Source organism: Cupressus sempervirens, chromosome 7 (assembly GCF_028749045.1).
Source record: "Cupressus sempervirens isolate cs-2001-9-10 chromosome 7, ASM2874904v1, whole genome shotgun sequence".
In the NCBI taxonomy this organism is placed as follows: Eukaryota; Viridiplantae; Streptophyta; class Pinopsida; order Cupressales; family Cupressaceae; genus Cupressus; species Cupressus sempervirens.
The window spans coordinates 65,940,150-65,962,338 of NC_143124.1; positions in this window are offsets into that span (position 1 = coordinate 65,940,150).

The window sequence follows — 22,189 nt, forward strand, 5'->3', positions numbered from 1 at the left end:
ACCTGAACACCATGAGCTTGACTAGTCTGACTGAGTTCCATCTATCCTCCTAGACATTCCATTATCTATTGATGTTTTTCCTCCAAATAAGAATGCGTATCAATGCACCAACTAGAAGTGTTGAATCCCGTGACCCTACTGTGACATTTCTAGAAAACCTGTTAGGCTTGGTGAAGCCACTTAAATACAGTGTTCCATGTGTTTAATCAATATTTTAGTAAATTTTCTTGAGAAGAGTGTTTACGCAAACATCCATCTAACAACCATAAACAAATCCTAACCTACAATCTTCCATACCAGTAACATGACGCTTAACTATTAAACGAATTGCAAAAGATATGGTGATTCAAATGACTCTAACTCATCAAAGTAACTATGTTTTTATGTTGTGCATGAAAGAAATACTATCTACCAATGTCCCCAACTACACACCCTGATACCTGTTGCTAGACATATAAGAGGGCAACTTAGTCCTATTCAAACTTGATGTTCAACTTGCTCATTTCATCCAATGTAAATGACCATCTTCTCCAATGTCGTTCAGTAGTGTCTTAATGTCGAATGGCACTTAAATTATTCCCTCTACAATGATGTTCAAAAGGGTGCACTAAATCTGGGTTAGAATACCAATATGCATGTTCCTCCTTTATCCCAGCCTATCAAGAGTATTTTTGGACTTAGAGGGTTTTTTGTCCTCCCAGTCCAAACCCAGTCACATTAAAGCAACCAAAACTTAGAATAATTTAGTTCAAAAATTCTCTTGTGTGTTTTATTTGCTGATATAATTTTGTAGGTTGGTAGGAAGACCAACTCTGATACCACAATAATATCCCTTCCTGGATTTTCTACTAAAAAATGAGATATAGATTTGTAGATTTAATCTTGAACAACAAACCAATATTTGACACAATTTTTAGAACCTTAAATGACTTGTAACCCATAGATTTACATTCAAAGAGACTCAAAAAACTTTGTTTATTCCTCCAATATTTAGAAAAAGTACATATATAAATCAAGAGTTAACTCAGATAACCATCAAATATGTTACTATATTTTACAAAAGCAATACAATAACATGCTAATAACCAAACGATCCAATCTTACAAATATTAAAAAAATAGTTAGATTGGCAAATGTAGATAAAACTTGTAAGAAGGCTAGGTTTGTGTCTAACCTCCCATGTTTCTTCAAGGGTTTGCATCCTAGAAGAAGTAACCAGCAATTGTTTTCAGCTCCCAGATTAATATTTGCTTGAATATTATAATCTTCATGTATATCTCATGTGAAGCTTGTAGTACCTTTTATCACTTTTCCCAATGTGATGCACACCATTGTAGGGTTTTTGGGATAAAATACTTTATTTTGACCTTTAGTCACTTAAGTGACATAGTACCTTTTTAAAATAAAGTGACACATTAAATGAACTATAATAGTCACTTAGTAAAAATCCACATAATCATCAGACATTAAAATAACTGATCAATGACCTCAGATAAGCATGTGCAATAGCTCATTGGAAATCTCTTGATGAGATGCTTCCAAATCAACATTGGGATATCAAGAATACTGAGCTCTATTTACTTGCTAAAAATAGTAAGCATCTTGACAACCTATCAACTACTATGATGGGTTTGGAACTGGAAATGTCTAGGCCAAATCTCGAACTAAACCCCATAAAAAACCTTTTCACCCACAAAACCTAGGCAAAGTGAGCTGGCCACACAAAAATATAATGTCCCAAAAAAAATGAACATTACATATATAGTCTTCTACAAAATTCTTAATTTTTGTACATATGGTGAACAAGATGAATATTGTACTCATAGAGATTAGATTCATAATTCTTAGTTAAGTGTTTTTGACAATCATGTCCAAGGGGCAGATTGTCGGTATTAGATTGGTTTTGACAATTGAGTGTCAACACACTTAAGAAAATTCTAAGGTTGATTCCAAGTATAATATAGATGTTGAGCCACAATATGTGCCTAGTCAGAAATTCAATAGGTTTGAAGTTGTTCAAGTGTCGAGAAAGTTTCAAGTGTTGAGTGACAATTGATATTGAACTAGTACATGTGCCAAGTAAAGTATAAGTGTCGAGCAAGACAAAATTCATATATGTGCTTAGCATCGAAAACCATTTTTGAGCTCACTCAAGATGAATCTCAAAAGATCTAAAAGATAAGATTGAATCTATTACATTCCCTATGGAGAGAGCATGCAACCAATCAAAAAAATTGGAAAGAATTGAGCAGGAAAGATGGATGAATCTTGATCATAGATTCATACCTAACCCTAAGTCTCAAAAACTTTAAAAGGAGGTTGAAACCTTATAATTTGTGTGAGTAAGAGGTCATGTGGGAATGCTTGAGAAAATGCTACCAAAGTTTTGAAGGAAGTGAAAGGGGTGTAAAGACTTAGAGGAAGAACAACATTGTAGAATCAAGTTGATTAGAATAGAGCATCAACACTACAAATAGGGTTATATCAGATCAAGAAGGATCAGATTAGATTGAACAAAGCAAGGATCTAGAATTAGCAATTGAAGATTGGTTGTAAATCCTTTAACATGGTGATATTCCAAGTGAATGTTTGTAAATCCTTTAGATAGGTCACTTTTAATAGGGTGTAAATCCTTTAACAGGGTAGGCCTTTCACAAGGCAGACCATTGATGGTGGTCAAACTTTGTAACCTTAACTAGTTAGAAATTGCTGCAGTTATAAGTTGTGGGTGTCATACCTAGCTTAGTTTTACCTTCTCATTTTGGAGGGTTTCCTGGGTGACCAAATCTTGTATTGTCTTTTTTCATGCATGTCTTTACTTTCGTGTTAATTAGATATATTAGATGCATGTTATTGATCTCAATTAAAAAATTTAGACATTAAAGTTGGTTACTTCTAATTCACCCCCTCCCCTCTTAGAAGTAAATCTTCCCACTTGTAAATTCTAACATTTATAGCCTTTATTTCTCTCATCTTTTCTAATTTTGTATTTGTATTCATTTCTATTGTTTTTCTTCTTAGGAAATCTTTTTGCAATATGATTAACTTCATTACAATTAAAAGATATGATGAGTAAGTTACCTTTGTATTTTCCTTTGCCTTTGTAAAATCTCCTAGCCAACAGTGCTTCATGTTCTTCTAGATCTTCATCATCTATTTCACTATCACTAGAAACATGTTTGACCTTTTTACTTCTCTTAGCTTTAGGCTCTTTGAGTGTCTATTTATCTTTGAAAGCAGAGTCAATATTCTCATTTTTTAAATTATCCAAATTTGAAAGTTCAAAAGTTGTAAATCTACAAACTAGTCCTTCAAAGATCAAATCACTACTAGGGGTACACCTCATTTATTATATAGGAAACATTCTAATAGCATACATAGGTAGAAGGGTTCTTAATACTTTGTTGATCATAGTTTCATCTTTAATCTTTCCATTTGATCCTCTAATTGCATTTACAACATCTTTGATTCTTCCACAATATTGAACTATAGTTTTACCTTGTTGAATTTTTATATCATCAAATTTCCCTCTTAGACTTTATTCCTTAGCTCTTAGCACATTCTTGTCTCCTCCATAGATTTTCTATAGAGAATCACATATTTCTTTAGTATTAGTACATTCTTCAATGTCAGATAACTCTAAATAGCTTAGGGTAGATGCAATCTTCAACATTGCCTAATTGTGTTCTTTCTTTTCTTTTAGTTTTTGAGTAGTAGGGGCTCCAACCACTTATACATATTCAGTGGTCATAATTGATTATGAAAAATATTCAAGTCCACCTAGATGTAGCTTCATCAAACTTTTCCATGTAGGAAAATTTTCCTTGTTTAGCTTGGGCACCTCCTTTCTATACATCTTGATCTTTAGCTTCAAGTACCTTCAAACTATTTCCTCACAAGAATCAAGTACTTTGATAGAAATTTTTGTAATAATTTAGAATAACTAAGAGGGGGGTGAATTGGTTATCCAAGGTCCAAATGTACAAATAAAACTTTTCAGTACTTAGTAAATATATGTGCGTGCATTGATTAGATCATCCAATATCTCAAACCTTTATATATTATTATCCTAGGTCAAATGCACTTTGCATAAATGTAAACATAAGTTATCAAAAATTCAATCACACAATTTGACGCAAGGATTTAACATGAAATCCCAATTAACGAAAAACCACCAGTGACGTGCTACCAATTTTCACTCTTGTGAAGTGAGCTCTATAAGGAACCAACCCTGTTAAAGGTTACAATACACACTATTAAATGTGAAATTGATTAAAATATTTCAATCACATTTTTAAAAGTGATCCTTGTTAGAGGACTTTACAATATTCCATTAGATTGTTACCTAGTTAAAGGATTTACTCAAGACTGTTAGGTCAACCTTAATCCAAGAAATTTATTAAGACTAATTCTAGAAAATAATAGTAGGACTTGATCTAATAACAAAACAACTCACTTGAAAATTTTAGATCTCACATTCAACTCTCCATTCTGTTTGGCATTAATTCCCCTTCATCTTTGATTTCTTGTTCACCCTTCAAGCCTTCACCTCCTTAAGCTTTCTTTCTTAGTATGTTGACTGCCAATTCATTTTTTCAGCTACCATATGAAGAAACACCTCCAATTTATAGACTCTCTCACTACCACTTTGCTTCTGGCCTTGTATATCCTTAAATAGAGAATTTTCATCTTTTTCCACTTAATCACAATCATCCATCTTAGGGTTAGGTTAGATTCATTGAATCCTCTCTTCTTTCCATTATGTTCCCTCTAGAAACTTCTCTTACAATCCTCATTAAAATTATCTAAAAAGAGTTTATCTTGAATTTTGTGCTACCATCTCATCATACTTATCATTAACACTATTCACATAATTCAAGAAATCAACTTGTGTTAGCTCAAATTTGTCAAGTCTTCATCAAACACTTTATGTTGTCACTCAACAATAGCTAACTTCTGATGCTCGATCAACACTAGGTTGCTCAGCATAAACTAAATCTCCCTTTGTCAATATTTCCATTTACTGATGCTCAACACATACTAAATTTTTCTTTTCTTGACACATACTAAACTTTTTTGACACTAGGTCATAACCATCTTTCTATTCATCCTAAACTAAATGCATGATTTACACTATTTGTTCAGTCAGGCTTGGCAAACACATTCTTTTTGTATAGTCTTCTTCTTGTCTTTGCTTTAGTATCCTTTGATTGTAGCCTAAAGTAGATAAAAAATACACTATATCATCAAAATCTTGCATGTTCTTAGTGCTCCTTTTATACACCATATAACTCAACCTTTCTCTAGGTACTATTATTATCATTTCTTTCGAAATCATCGTCATCAATCAATCAAATGATAGCATTCCAACCAAAGTTAGCAATTTTCTTACTAGCAAGTAACAAGTTTGATATCAATGAAAAAATAATTATTTTAACCATGATAGGTTTCTATACTTCAACGATCTTCTTTTTCAACAGTATCTAGCCACTTTATCAACCTCATCATCCACATGTCCAAATCTGATATCTAACTTGCATTACTCCTCAATGTAAATCTTCACAATCATGTCTTTTTGCCTCAAATTTTGTATTCTCCTCAAAAAATTAACCTTGTAATAAAAAGGGATGAAATTCTTCTTCATCTTATCTATTATCTTCACCCAAGTTCTAATATTCTCTTTTCCTCTTCTTTGTCTATCTATTTGCAAATGTTTGCAATGAAGTAAAGCATGACCCTTCAACTTGGTGACTGTTATCTTCACTTTCCTATTATTTAAAGAGCTTATCCATCTTAGAGATCCAATCCAACAAGGCATTGGTATTAAATTTTCCATCATAACTAGTAACTTCAACAACAGGTCTAGAACTTTCCCTAGAGAAAACTTTTAAAATCCTCTATTCAGCCTATTCCACTTAAGGTTTAGGATTAGGTGCCACCATAGATTCATCATCACTAACATTATCAAGATATACTTTTCTCCTTTGGGTTATCTCAACAACATCTAATCTAGCCACAATTTGTTTCAACATGTCCATAATAGCATTGTCTATATGTCCTCTACCTCAAACCATCTTCATAATAGGTTCCTACAAGATCATAACCCTCTACAAGTTATAGGTCAAAAATATGATATGTCACCTTACAACCAATCTAACTAGGGTTCACCATGATCTTAAACTCCACAATGACAAACACCTGGTTTTGATACCACCTGATACAAGGGAGGATGATAACTATTGAATTTGATGAAAGATCAACCCCATAGCTCCCAAGAATCATCTATATGCAAACAATTTTCACAAAAGAGAGAGAAGAAAAAGTTATAGAGGCTAAAATTACTAGATCCACAGATGAGACGTTCTTAATGAGGAAAAAGATAAATTTCTATTATCAAAAAGTAAATTGGTTCATAATTACAAAGAGAGATCTTCCTTATACAGCATATCAAAACCCTAAAAATGTCTAACCTAGTTTGCATCATAATAATTAATAAAAGAATTAATTATTAGATGCCTAAAATTTAGCTTAAGAAAATTGGAGTTAATCAGAAAATATCTAATTACTTTAACACCCACCTTAAGATAAATTTAGGGAGTAGCTAAAAACCTAGAAAATACTATAGAAAGTATATTTGGGTCCCAAAAAATAAATAGAGAAAACCACATGGGAAAAAATTTACTTCAAAAAGAGATGGAAATAATGTTGAAAAGAAACTAGCGAAGGACTAAATAAGCCTCCAAACTAGAGTATGCCCTAGAAGATAGGAACAAAAGATGATCATGAAGAACATCACTGAAGCATGTAGGAGCTGCAAAGATTTGTCAAAAATTAACTATTGATATGGAAAACCTCCATTGAAATAGAACCTAACCATTGAAATAGAGAATATTGTAATTTGCATTGAATTAATAGGCACACAAAGGAAAACAACTGAACTTGAAGATATAGATAGCATGAAACACCAAATCTTAAAGAGTTGATCAATTTAACCAAGGAATCATGAGAAATAATGGAAGAACCCCCCTTAATGCAGATAAGGGTGAAGTGGTAGGAAGCAAGAAAAGTGGGACAAAAGATCTGCTTGTCAATGAACCACAATGAAGATGCACAAAAGAGTACATATACATGTGTACTGAGGTGATCAATCTTGGACACATCATGAGGCTATTGGTATAGAAGGGACACTAACTGGATGAAGGAAGATGGAAAACAAAGGAAAAACATCAACCCCACATGGAAATTTAATCATGAGTAGTGCATGTACAATAAGGTACAAGACATAATGAATCCCAAGAATACAATAATCTATATGAGTGTGCTCGGATGACACTACTCGAATTAGGAGGCAAAACAAGGCAAAAATAATTGAAATAAAAATATAGATAGAATATGACACTTTATCTTAGTGTGTTTGCAAGAATGCATACAAATTATGTCCAAATAGACAAGAAGAGACATAAGACTAATATAATATATAGTACAAGTCATGAAATTTTATCTAAAGTAATGAAATTGATCCCCAAACCTAAAACAACCAAGATATCCACTAGAATGCAAAAATGCAAAAGACTAAATAGAATGTACCTAAAGAAAAATCTAAAAAAATAACTAGCATCATTCGAAAGAGCTCAGAAATACCTTTTCAACAATATAAAGAATTCTTAAATCCAAGATTGGATGCTCAAGATATGTCTCCTTGACTGCAAAACTATACCCATTACTTTGTTAGTAGAAAAAGCCATAAAAAATTATCATAATTGTAAACTAAATGTACCACTATGAAGGGCTTGGAACCAACTTTCTAGTGATATCTTTTTTTCACAAAATGCATTTTGTATGCCCAAGATATGAGAAAAAAATGCAAAGGTAGGTCCAAATAGAGCCTAAGGAGGTAACATAAGTGATGATGCAATGCTAATGTCAATAAGTGACAAACATGAATTTGATGGTCAAACGACTGTTAAGGAAAAAAAATGCTTGAAAATTACCCCTATTGGAAAACAAATCCGGCCATCAAAACAAATGTCAAGCAAAGAGCCATTACCAAAAAAAATTGGCTAGCCAAAGAAAATCACATTTGTTTAAAAATAAAACATCAAAGTATTGAGTGATGACACAAAGAATTAATAGGGTGCGAGCTATAATTTTGTGCTAAGAACAAACAAAAATTTGCCCTTCTAGCTCTTATTTTGAAAAATAAAGTTCATCACCTTGATTTGAGTGCCCAAGTTAAAATGACTTGGGTGAAAAATAAAATTAAAACTTTTGCTTCAGATTTCAACAACATCCATAAAATTAAAAAATTATATGAAAATGGGGGTTTTCGTGTTCTTTGAGCTCAATAGTGATGTCTATTTGGGCTCAAAGTGCTCCAAAAATAAGTCCTCTCTAGATCCAATATAAAATATTTCTAAAAATTGAAACCCTCTGAAAGAGAAAATTTGGCTCTTAAAAACAAATGTCAAATCTCTCACAAATAGAACAAGGGCATGAAGATCTAGAGCTCTAATACCATGTTGAAGTTGATAAAAGATCAACCCCACAACTCCCAAGAATCACCTGCATGCAAACACCTGTCACAGAAGAGAGAAGTTGAAGCTATGGAGACCGAAATTGCCAAATCCATAGATGAGACATTCTTGATGAGAAAAAAGATAAATTTCTATTATCAAGAAGTGAATTGGTTCATAATTACAAAAAGAGATCATCCTTATAAAGGAGATCAAAACTGTAAAATGGTCTAACCTAGGTTGCATCATAATAATTAACAAAAGACTTAATTATTAGATACCTAAAGTTTAGCTTAAGCAAACTAGAGTTTACCTAGACACCATGAAACCTTTCTTAGTTAATACAACTTAAGCAAAATAACCAAGAGAGAACAAGAAAAAGAGGGAACAACATATCTTTATTGATTCAACAATTTACTTCATACATGTTGGATTGTAAGGTCTTCTTGGTTGAGGTTAGTTACAAGGATTCAATTACACAAAAAAAAAATCTCATACATCATGTGTGATCAATGATCTTCCAGACTCCTTTACACACCTAAACATAACACACAACTCCCTATTTATACTTTCCAACGACTTACAAAAGATTCTAGAATTTTACTAGATAAAGAAATGACCCAAAATAGGTCCACATCCTTCCTGATGATCAATCTTAATCATTAAATACAAATAATAAATAGAATACATAGGTTGACTCTTAATGAACCAAATTGACAACTCAGTAAACAAAGGAACAAGCATCACCAAACGAACAAGCCAAGCCACTGAGCACACTCAATAAATGAATCAAAAAATAACTCGATGAGTAAAGGAAAGGATTACTCAGCTAACATATACACCAAGTCAAACCAAACCAACTGAATGAAGAATATGGAAAAAAAACCACCAAGACAAATTTTAAAAACTACTACCAAGAAGGTGCAAGGAAGTAATTGGGAACATCCAAACTCACTTGAGTAGGATAACCAAAAATCCCAAGATACTCTGTCATCAATACCACTCAAAAATAAGTCATCAAAATTTTAAAAAATATGCCCTACCTTATACTTGTGCACTAAACTATAAGGAAAATCAGGCGCAGAAACAACTTTCTACACTAATTCCTTAAGGAAAATATTGTGCAAATTCTATTTAAATCCTTAGAATTTTAGATTTGATATTATGTAAAGAATAATATTGCATCCAACCATGAATACAAAAAATAGATAGAGAAAGAAAACACAAACAAAAAGATATGCTGGTGGAGAAAAACCTTTGGTAAAAAAACCCCACCCCTCAAAAACCTCAACTATGTATTATCTTCAATACAAAGGTTACAACACACTTGTAATGTAAGTTCTTTTAGGACACAAAAGACAAATCCAGTCACAACAAAAAACTACCAATAATACACATTCACTCTCCACCATTGCAACCCTTAAGTCAGGCAACTTCCAAAGAAGAATCATATTAGGGGTTTACCATTTTCTAGAAAAGTAGGAACCCAAAACTTTTTTTGAGGTGATGCCTTGAACCCTATGCACTAGATGGAGACTTGAGTATATAGTACTCAATGATCAATTTGCACATGTCTTCACGTCTTCACCCATCATCATATATTCCAAAGATAGATCTTATGTGTCATGGGAATTTGTTATAACCATTTTAGTCATGATCTCCTTACACACTATTCAATATGCTAACACATGGAAGTCGAGTGACACATCAACATGTCAACTAGACATGTATAGTCATACTTAATTATATTATTTGCAAAAAAATTCAATTTAAAAGAAAGAAAGAATAAGAACTATCCAAGGTTGGGACACCTCATTCCTAATATTCTCCCACTTGTCAAACACCTTGTAAGAGCAACATGAACATAACAGGAACTAACCAATATAGGCCAAAAGGTCTCTAGACTTCAAACACCATCTAAACTTCTCTGTGCCCACTAGTTTCATCAATGCATCTGTAACATTCTTTATAGTATCTACCTTCTCCAAATTTAACTTTCCATCTTCAACCATATCTCTCACAAAGCGTAACTGCACATCAATGTGCTTCATTATAGCATGGAAAGTTGGATTATTTCCAAGGTAAATAGCACTTTGACTATCGCACCAAATAGTAATCTGTCCTGTATTAACACCAATATCAAAACATAATTTCCTAAGCCAAATGGATTCCTTACAAGCATGAGTAGCAACCATGTACTCAGCTTCTATAGTGGACAAAGCAACCACAAGTTGTCGCTTACTCATCCAACTAATGGCACCACCAAACATAGTGATCACATAAGCACTAGTGGATCTCTTTCTATCAATATCACCTACCCAATCTAAATCCACAAACCTATGAATACAAACTGAATGTGGAGCTCCAAAATATTTACCATGATAAAAAATGGAGTAATTTGATGTACCCCTCAAATATTTGAACACTCACTTAACTGCATCCCAATGTACCCATTCAGGATTAGCCATAAACCAGCTTAGACCACCCACTACTTGGACAATGTCTAGTCAAGTATAGACCATAGCATACATAAGACTTCTAATTGCACTAGCATAAGGTAATCTACTCATGTCTTCTACCTCACAAGGAGATTTTGGAAAATTATCTATAGATAACTTTTTTCCCATAGAAACAGGAACACACAATGGTCTACAATCTGCCATGCTAAACTTGTCCAACACAGACTTCACATACTTACTCTAGCTCAACTAATTTTTTTTGTTAGACCTATCTCTACTGATTTCCATACCCAAGATATACCTTGTTTCCCCAAGATCTTTCATCTCAAATCGTGCTGACAACTAAGATTTAAAATTAGAAATCATACCCTTACCCTTCCCAAACAACAAGCTATTATCAACATATAATGCAAGAATAAGAAGGCGATCATTTTCAACTCTAAAATAAACACAATGATCTAATTTCAATCATACAAATCCAATTGACAACACAAAGGCATCAAAATTAAGGTACCACACCTAAGGAGATTGTTTTAAACCATATAAAAGCTTCTTTAATGTTCAAACCAAAGATTCTTTACCTTTAACAATGTAGTGCTTAGGTTGTGACATATAAATCTCTTCCTCCAAATCACCATGAAGGAAAGATGTCTTCACATCCATTTGTTCTATCTCTAAATCATATGATGTAGCAAGAGATAAATGAAATCTAATAGATGTCAACTTTTCAATAGGAGAGAATATTTCACCATAATCTATTAACTCTACCTATGAGTACCCCTTTGCAACTAATCTAGCTTTGTACCTTTCAACACTACCATCTGCACATAATTTCTTCTTGAACACCCATTCGCTACCAACAAGTATTCATCCTTTAAGAAAAGGTACAAGGTCCCAAGTTTTGTTTTTATCCAATGAAGCCATCTCATCCTCCGTGGCCTTAATTGAGGAACCTACATCTTCCATATCCAAAGCCTCTTTCATAGATCTAGGCTCATTAGTGTTAGTAATCAAAGCAAAAGAACAACTGGAATCTAACATAGAATAACCAAAACTTTCTGGTTTCTTTCTTACTCTCATGGATCTCATCAAGGGTTGAAGTTGACGTTGTTCTTCCTCTTCTTCTAAACTATCAGAGCTACTAGAGCTCCTCATCATTAGACCCAACATAGTCTTTATGCTGAGTCTTCTGAGGGGTAGGAGGCAAATAAACAATATCTTCCTTCTTTTCTTTTTCATCTGGTTCTAGTATAGTAGGAGAAGATGTTAGCTCCCTAAAAATAAAATTTCTACTATACAACACCTTACTAGTCACCAAGTCATAAAGCTTGTATCTTCACAACCAAAACCATAAATATGTCTAATTGAAGACTTCTTATAGACCGCACCTCCATGGGTGTCTTACCAACAAGGGCTGATGTAGGAGATCTATTAACCAGATAGCAAGCAGTGGCCACAACTTCAGCCCAAAATATTTATTCAAGACCAGCTCCACTAAGCATACTCCTAGCCTTCTCCATCAGTGTCTTATTCATTCTTTCTTATTTTTCAGGGTTCTGAGATCTTTCTCACCAATGTGGCCAAATCTCATATGCCACAAGATTGTCTTTTCTGTAGGAAGCTTTCCTTCCAATATGTTTGCACCCTTAGGTACACATGTTTTATTTCCATTAGAACTAATAACCATAGTCCGTTTTACTACTCATTTAGATGGTGGGGATGAAGTGATAGCTACTCTCTTCTTTGAAACAGAAAAACTATTGCACTGATAAATGCATGCATCATGCTAAAATAGAGTACCTCTCCTAGTACCCTTAGCAAGCACCATAGCTCCTCTCATCATCTTACATCCATCTTTAGAAAAAACAACTTGCATACCTACACCATTCAACATACTTACAAATAATAGGTTTTCTGGCAAACTAGGAATGTGCATTGCCCTGTTGATCTACTTTGCTCATCTATCAGGGAATCTAATAGTGACCCATCCTTATCCAACTATCTTTAGGTGAGAATCATCACCCAAGTAAACCTTTCGACCGTTGAAAATTTCATACTTTGAGAACCAACTTCTATGAGAGGTCATGTAGAAAGAAGCACCCAAGTCTATCAACCACACATGATTAGATGCATTGACTACCAAGGCTAAAATAAAAGCATCGCCATCTTCTTGAGATTTTTTTGAACCTAAATCTGAGGTTGTCTTCTTCTTCTTTGGCTCTTTACAGTCTCTATGGAAGTGCCTAGTCTTATCACAGTTCTAGCATTTTGCCTTGAACTTTCCACGAGTCTTTGATCTTCCACAATATTTTGATCTACCCTTTCCAAACTTGTTGTCAAATTTTGTTTCCCTCTATCATTGGACCTACCACAAATAGCAAGAGCTTCCTTAGCTGAATCTGAAGATTTTCTCTGCGTCTCCTTAGAAAATAGCAAAGACACCACATCATCCATTCTGAAAGTGACTAAAGTACTTCCAAGAGCCATCACAAAATGGTCCCATGAATCCAACTAGGAACATAATAGGGTCATACATTGATCCTCCTCCTCTATCTTGACACCAGATGATGTCAACTATGCAATCAATAAATTAAAAGCATTTTGACAATCTATAATAGATCCTCCTTCCTCCATTCTTAGAGAATACAACTTCTTCCTCAAGAACAACTTGTTCACTAGAGATTTGACTTGATAAATAGACCCAAGTTGTGTCCACAAATTATTTGCGATCTTCTCATCAAGAACATTCAATAGAACTAAATCAGCTAGACATAGTCTAATGAGACCCTTTAGCTTTCTAATCTATGATATCCCAATCTACTTGAGATATTTTTGTAGGTCTCACATCAAGTGAAGCCACCTCCCATAGATCATGATCTTCAAGCAAGTCTTCCATCCCGAGTTGCCACAACTCACAATTACTGCCATTAAATTTCTCCAACTCCATTTTTTCGTGTAATGAACTAGCCATCTCAATCTAAAAATAAGATTCATAATTCTCTATACAAAAAAATCCCACTCAACTTGAGATTAGCTCAAAAAACCCTACCCAACAACTAAGATCAAAGGTTAATCAAGCTCTGATACCACTTGTAAGAAAACTCAGGTGCAAAAATAGCTTCCTACACTAATCCCTTAAGGAAAGTATTGTGCAAATTCTATTTAAATCCTTAAAATTTTAGATATGATATTATGTAAACAACAATATTGCAGCCAGCCATGAATATAAAAAATAGATAGAGAAAGAAAAAGCAAACTTCAAGATATGTCGATGGGGAAAAACCTTTTGGTAAAACAACCCCACCCCTCCAAAACCTGCACAATGTATTATCTTCAACACAAAGGTTACAACACACTTACAATGCAAGTTCTTTCGAGAAATAGAAGACAAATCTAGTCGCAACAAAACACTACCAACAATACACTTTCACTCTACACTATCTGCAACCCTTAGGTCACTTATATCATGTGCTTTCAATTTTAGGGCAACTTCCAAAGAAGAACCATATTAGGGTTTTACCATTCTCTAGAAAAGTAGGAACCCAAAAAAAATTCGGAGTGATGCCCCAGACCCTATGCACTAGATGGAGGCTTGAATGTACAATACTCAATGATCAATTGCCACATGTCTTCACATCTTCACCCATCATCATATCTTCAAAAGATAGCTCTTACGCATCATAGGAATCCATCATAACTATTTCAATCACGATCTCCTTACACACTATTCAAGATGCCAACAAATGCAAGTGGAGTGACACATCAACATGCCAACTAGAGATGTACATTAACACTTAATTACATTATTTGCAAAAAGTACATATACAAAAAATATTAATAAGAATAGAAATCATCCAAGGTTGAGACACCTTATTCCTAACGTCAACCACATTTTTCACTATGTAAGGTTCTCAATGTACAAATGAGGGGCTTAACTAGGCTTTTGGGGTATTTATGGTTGTTGGGGCTACTTGGTCTAGTAGGATGCACCACATGGCCCATGCAACACCTACATGGACTTATCACATATTGTTTGGCCAAGTTATTCTACTTAGTTCTAGTTATGAAACTCAAGTGTGCTTTCAGACATAGATTTGTTAAATTTGATATTCCTTTTGTAAAGTGGAAGTGGTGAAAGAATTCAAATATATAAAATATTTTGAAGAAATAGAAAAATATATAAAATAATTTTAAATATATGATGATCTCACAATTCAAGTGAGTATGGAGAAGTCTTATCCACTAGCACTTGTACCTGTAAGAGGTTCAAGGGATAAGATGATGGAGTATTTTATGAATATTATCATTGTTTGTAATTTCATAGATCACCAAAAGGTTCAACATATTTTTCTTATGATTTATGGAATATTTGGTCATGAAACAATAATGGTTAGGTAAGTGCTTCACAACAAAGGTATCCCTATACATAGTTGGAGGGCCCTCCCTATGCAATTGGAGGGCCCCCTTAGGGGCTTTTTCGACTCCTCAAGTTATCTCTACCTATTAGACTTTCACAACACTTATATTTTCAACTTCCCAAGTTATCATTTTCACAAATAGTGTATTGTTGATTTGATTATCTTTTTGATTTTAGGTGAGTTTTTGACATGTTTTTGAAGTGATGTAAACCCCATTATAATTTTCTTGATTAAGTTATGGATGTGATTGTGTAAAATGAATTTATTAGTGATATTTTACATTTTAATAATATTGATTAACTTGTGGATATGATTGTGTAAAATAATTTTATTAGCAATATTTAAAAATATATTTCACGATTCATCATTAGTGTGAAAACTTTCAAGGTTTAGGTTACCTTTTAAAAATTTTCATCCTATGATGAATTACCAAGTGTGATTCCAAATCATTGATTATAATAAAAAAAATAGAAGATAAACAAGTAAATGGTGTGCTAATGACTTGCATAATGTTTGTATCTATGCCCTCAAAGGTCTTCAATTAAGCTTGTTGGCATGTCAAGATAGGCTCATGATGGGGCAATACCAAAAACCCTACAAGGGATGCTACGTTATCCTCCAATGATTAGAAAGTTAGAACCGTCATTGATTTTGGTAAATCTTGTAACTATATTGTTGAATACTTTCCAATAGAACATGTTTTAAAGGGCACATATTTATTTATTTGATCATAATGAATGAAACTATATTGTTTTCAATTCCTTTTATCTTTTTATCTTTATAAATTTTTAGGTTAAAATTAATTTTTTAATTCTCAAAAATATTTTTATTAGAAAATATTTATTCTTTCTTATAAAGTATTAAGAGTGAACTTTTATGTTGGTTAATGATATTTATTATAAACTTTTATAATAAATTTGTTTTGTCTTTTTCCAAACATAGACTTAAGTAATGAAATATTTGAAATGCATTTCTAAAAAAGTCACCTTAAATAATTAATTTATTAAATTTATTTAAATTTATATTTAAAATTTTATTGGAGATTTTTATTAACTTCAATTAAATTAACTCCAATAAAGTAGTTATATAATCTTTTATAAGTTATATATATATATATATATATATATATATATATATTTCTATTAATAATCATAAAAAAAATTAAAGATAAGTTATGTAACGTTTAATTTTTTTGTTAAAAGCTTTATATATATGTATGTGTGTGTGTGTGTTTGTGTACATATATATACATATATATACATATATGTACATATATACATATACATATATGCACATATATACATACATACATACATACATACATATATATATATATATGTGTGTGTGTGTGTGTGTGTATAAAATTTAATAGATTGTAAAAAATATTAGTTCAAATCTAATAATATTAAGTAGGTTGGAAATATGATATTTTTGTTTGGAAAAAATTTTAAATAATGAATATTGTAAGAATTTGGTTTAGGCCAAAATTCACCCAATAACTAAAGAACTCAATACAAGCATACAGTAGATCAAAATAGATAGAGTATGATCAGAATGATGATATTTATTCAATAACTAGTTGAGAGTACACTAGGAGTTCCTGAGGCCTCAGAAGAGCTTCTAGAATCCATAGAGGTTAGCATCATGATATGTCATACAACCAGGCACATGTCCACTAGATATGGGTTATCCTCCATTAAGCATGAGATTAAGTGTGATAATGTGAGGATAAGCCTACAATGGTGTAGCATGCAAATCAGTGGTGTAGACAAGATGTGCTAAATGAGGAGTGCGGATAACTGTATTTTCATCATGACAACTCAGTGAATGATGCATACTCTTGTGTTGTAGACACCATGTGCATAATTAGAGTTGTGTAACTCAATGAGAGTACACAAACTCCTAAGTGTCTCACCTAAAATAATAATAAAATAATGCATTAACCTAAGTAAACTTAAGTAAGTGTAATAAGTAAATACTTATTTACACCAACACCCCCACCTAAGTGCAACTTAGGGGAATGCCCTTAAGCTTACAAAATCTAGGATGATATGCAATATGGGTCCCGGCTACTAGGCCATATTAGGTACCCATGTACATAATGATATGCAATCTCTCATAAAGCGGAGAAAGAGGGAAAATATCATAGGAAAAACCCTCCCCCAAAAAGAGAGATAAATAAGGATGCATGGATGGATGGAGTAATCAAGACCCCCCATTATGACATACATCTAGTATATACATAAGAGAATGATAAGAAAAGGAAGAGAGACATGATGGGCTCCCCCCCCAAAAGAAGAATGTCAAAAAATGACTGCTCCAATGAAGAAGCTAATCCAAGACTATAGAATGGTGTTCCTCCCCTTAGGAAGAAACAATACCAAGGGTACAAATGAGATGCTTCCGCTATGCATGGAAAGAATCTCGTGGATGAGTGATGTCTCTGAAACCTGCTTAGCTAGCTAAAGAACCTATCCCAAAGAACTATCTGACTTTGCAACTGATGAAGAACCCTACTACAACTGTTGATCATAAGTATCCACAATCACTTCAACCTATGAGGATTGATCATGTAGAGAATGAAGAAGAGAGTCAAATGGAGCTCTTGTGACAACTGAAGAAGGTAATTCTGCATCAAGAAGAAGAGGCAAATCATGAATACTATCCCCCAAATCTGTCACTAAACCTATATCTAGAAGACTAAATGTACCTTTTTGTTCTAGACCTATCACTGTGGCAATGTATGCATGTGGACTGAATTGATGAAGTGACCTCTCACTGTATCTGTCGACAGAACCCCATGTGTCTGAATCTATTGAAGCACTATTGCTGAAATCACTATCAGTATCCACACTATATGATGTATGAAGAGGAGTAGAAGACAAGCTGGGAGAACTTTCCTCGAAGTATGCATCATTCTCGACAAAAATTTGATGAGTCTCTGGATCTAGAAGTTTATATGCCTTCACACCATCTTCATAACCAATGAAGGTACAAGGTCAAGATGACTTTGCCTTGCATCCCCTAGAAGATTTGTTTGCCCATGCAGGACAACCAAAGACTCTGAAGTGTGTCACAATAGGTTTTTTGCCGCACCATGCCTCAAAAGGAGTTTTTCCATCTAAGGATGGATGGGGAGAACAATTAAGAATGTGAGTGGTACTGGAGATTGCTTCGACTTCTAATAATGGATCTAGAGACTTGGCATGAATCATGCAACTTGCCATAGACTTTAGAGTCCTGATCCTCAAGGTTGCAACATCCATCTTATATGGACTAAATGCTAAAGGAGTCTAAAGATCAATGCCCTCATGTCTGCAAAAGTCCATAAGTCTTATGTTCACATCCATGTTTCCATTGTCCATTCAGAGTACTTTGATGGCTTTCCTGGATTTTCATTCTACATGAGTCTTGAAGTCTAGAAACTTGTCCAACACTTCATGTAGTGACCCTAGCAGAATGCAAAAGGACCTACTAATACCATGTGAACCATTTGGAGAACACCAGTTGCTCTAGAAGACTTCCCTCTCTGTAACTTTCCCTCTAGATGCATATCCATTGAATCTGTTGATCATTTACCCTTAGAAAAGTTGATTTGAGGTAGACCTTTGACCATGTGGTATGTGCAAAGTTGTTGAAGATAGCGGTAGTCAAGATGACCATACTGCTCATGCCATAATTACATGTTTGAATTTGATTGTGATAACAAGGCCTTTGAAGGAGACTTGGGTACAAAATGAGAGAAAGAGTACAACCTCATGTGATCATTCACTTTCCCCACCACAACAAAGGAATCATCTTTAAGACTGTGCACTTTTACTAAGTCTAGAAAGAACTCAACTCTATGTCCATCTCCTAGGTGAGTGATTTGGTAGATTTAAAGGAGATTTGAACTTAGCTTTGGAACATAGAGAACCTCTTGAAACTCTCCATTTTCCATCTCCACGTTTCCTTTTCCTTCAACTTCCATTTTTCCATCATTCCCCATGAATATGTGCGGTACCTTTGAGTGATTCAATGAAGAAAAATCCTCCTTTGATGAACCCATGTGATATGAGGCACCTGAGTCAAATATCCATTCCTTTGAAGAGTTTGCATTTGCCATGAATGTTTTCCCTTTGCCTTTTGAATTTGAAGAAAACCCTTCCCCTTGTAAGCATTAGGAAATGGAACATTATTTTTCTTCATGATGTTGGCTAACTCATCAATCTTCTTGAGATAACACTCATGCTCTTCATGACCTAATTTCCTGCAATAAGTACACTTCTTCTTCTCCTTATTGTTGTTCCCCTTCTTGTTGGAATTCGAGGATTTTCCTTGTTGATTGGATTGTGGTGTTGTCTTTTCTGCATCCTCAGATTTATCCTTCTTCCATTTCTTCTTACCCTTTCCTTTATTTGAAGACTATCCAGTTAAATTTTGAGAACCCTCATTGTTGGCCACCAATTCTTTAGATTGAGGTGATTTGAGAATCCCCATTGATTTCAACTTCTTTTCTTCATCATCCAACAGTTTAGCATATTCATTAAAAGTGACTTTCTTGTAGGCAGACCCTAAGGTAGTCTTTGAGGTGTTAAAAGAAGATACAAATGTGGAATATTTCGATGGTAGCTTGTTATGAATGAGATAGATCAGTCTGTCATATTTGATAGAACTCCCAAAATCAGTAAGTTTTGTCCTTAGTTCATTCACCTTGATGGTGAAATCTTGTATGGATTTATATGACTTAGGATCTAAGGATACAAACTCATCTTCAATTTTGAAAACATCCTCTTTAGAAACTTTACCATATAGGCTTTCGAGGGTATCCCAAGCTTCCTTGGATGTAGTACATTTCTTAATTTGATACATGATCTTATCATCTACCCCCAAACATATGTCACCTAGGGCTTTCCTATCCATGGCTACCCAATCTGAAATTTCACTTGTTGATACATTATTACCTGCTAGTTTAGGAAGAGTACCATCTACATATTGTGAAACTCCATTATGCATTAAGTGATACAACATTTTGATTAACCACAAAGCATATATATGAGGAGTTAATTTAGGAAACTTAAACTTGCCCATAATGTAGAAAATGAAAGAAAATTGTAGAAAAGAGAGAACATAACACCAAGAGCAACCCCCCTTTTCACTAAATCAAGAAACCCCCCTAAAATAGATGCTTTGGGCACTTTAATAGTAGTGCAATTACAATGGGCCACTTGCCAATTTTGGCCTTTGTGGACTTCTAATTTTTTTTGTTACAACCTCTTAATAGAGTTACTTTACAATGTGCTACAATACTAAAGCATTACAAAGCAAAGAAAGGCCCTGTTGCTGAAAGTGACAATTTTTTCCAGACAACATGACAATCTGATGCTAGATCTGAAAAGTAGACAAAAAAATACAGAATTTCAAAAAAAATAGAACCTATTTTCTACTCTAGATGTGCCCGTACGGAGCGTTTGAAGTTGTAAAATGTAGGATTATCCAAGTACAGCCACCAAAAAATGTAATTTTTGAACAATCCATGCACTCAAACCAGAAACTAGTTGCACCACTAAAACATTTAAAAGATTCTATCCAATTTCAAAAAAAATTGCACTTGATTTGAAGTCTGGATGACCAAGTTATGGCCTCTTGAAGTAGGACCGCAAAATTGAAAATGAATCAATAGAGGGGTTGCATCAGTGAATCATGAGGTTAAATTTGATGGTCCTACGATCATCACAGTAGTTATAATTTGACCTATTTTGATGTCTAGATGGGCGTCAATTTTAAGCACCTATACAGGATGAAGTCAGCAAAATCTCAGCCAGTGATGATGTGGCAGCTGATTTGGAATGTCGTACAGTATGGAATCATATAAAAAATGCACATGTGTAATGCTGACTAGGTCAATGACATGGCCTAGCTGAGGTGGTTGACAATAGGTGCACTGATTTGGACTTGACGTGTCAGGCAGATCAAACGATGCTGCATGTCTGTGACTGTGTAGTCTAGCGCAATAACTTCTGTGGCATTTTACCACGTGTCCGTTGTGTATTGGCGCAAACTATGGGGTTTTATTCCATGTGGCAAGCTCCGCTCACACCACATGTCGCCGAGGTTAGGGGCCTTTGCAATGCACAGCTCCCGGAATATGTTGGTCACTGCCAGAATTACTACTATGGAGATCACGCCAGAGGTTGGGATTTTTTTGTCGGAGTTTAGTCAATAGCCCCACATTCATGGGTGTGGCGCTTGATGCACTATTTAAAATATAGCTATTGTGCAAGGTTACACAAAGGCAATCCATCAAAAGTTGAATCGATCACGAGATCACTATCGGCGGTTGAATACTTGTTGAAAAATAAGAGTAGGGTGCGTAGTATGGTGGCCACTATGTCTTGGCCGGATTTAATGTGAAGCACTCATATTATTATTAATAAAACCCTACAATTATAATATAAAATCCACCAAAATATAGAGCCGAGCCGGGGTGTCACTGCTTGGTTCGGCCAAAAAAATTTCTTTAAAAATTATAGAGAATTAAAATGATTTAGATTCGAACAATAATTAAATAGATCCAAAATTGATTATACCTAGACTACAAATTGGGGCCTACGAGTTTCGATTTGCCAAAAAAAAAAAAAATTTGCCTCACAATCAACTTTCACCCAACATAGGCAATTTTATAGTCGATCTTCACCAAATTGACACTCTAGATGCAACAGTGAGGTTAGATTTGGCTCTAGACGCTCCCAATTTTTGCAGATCCTCTAAATTCATGTCGAAGTGTTGAAGCGTGAATGGTCTCAAACGACTATGTGAT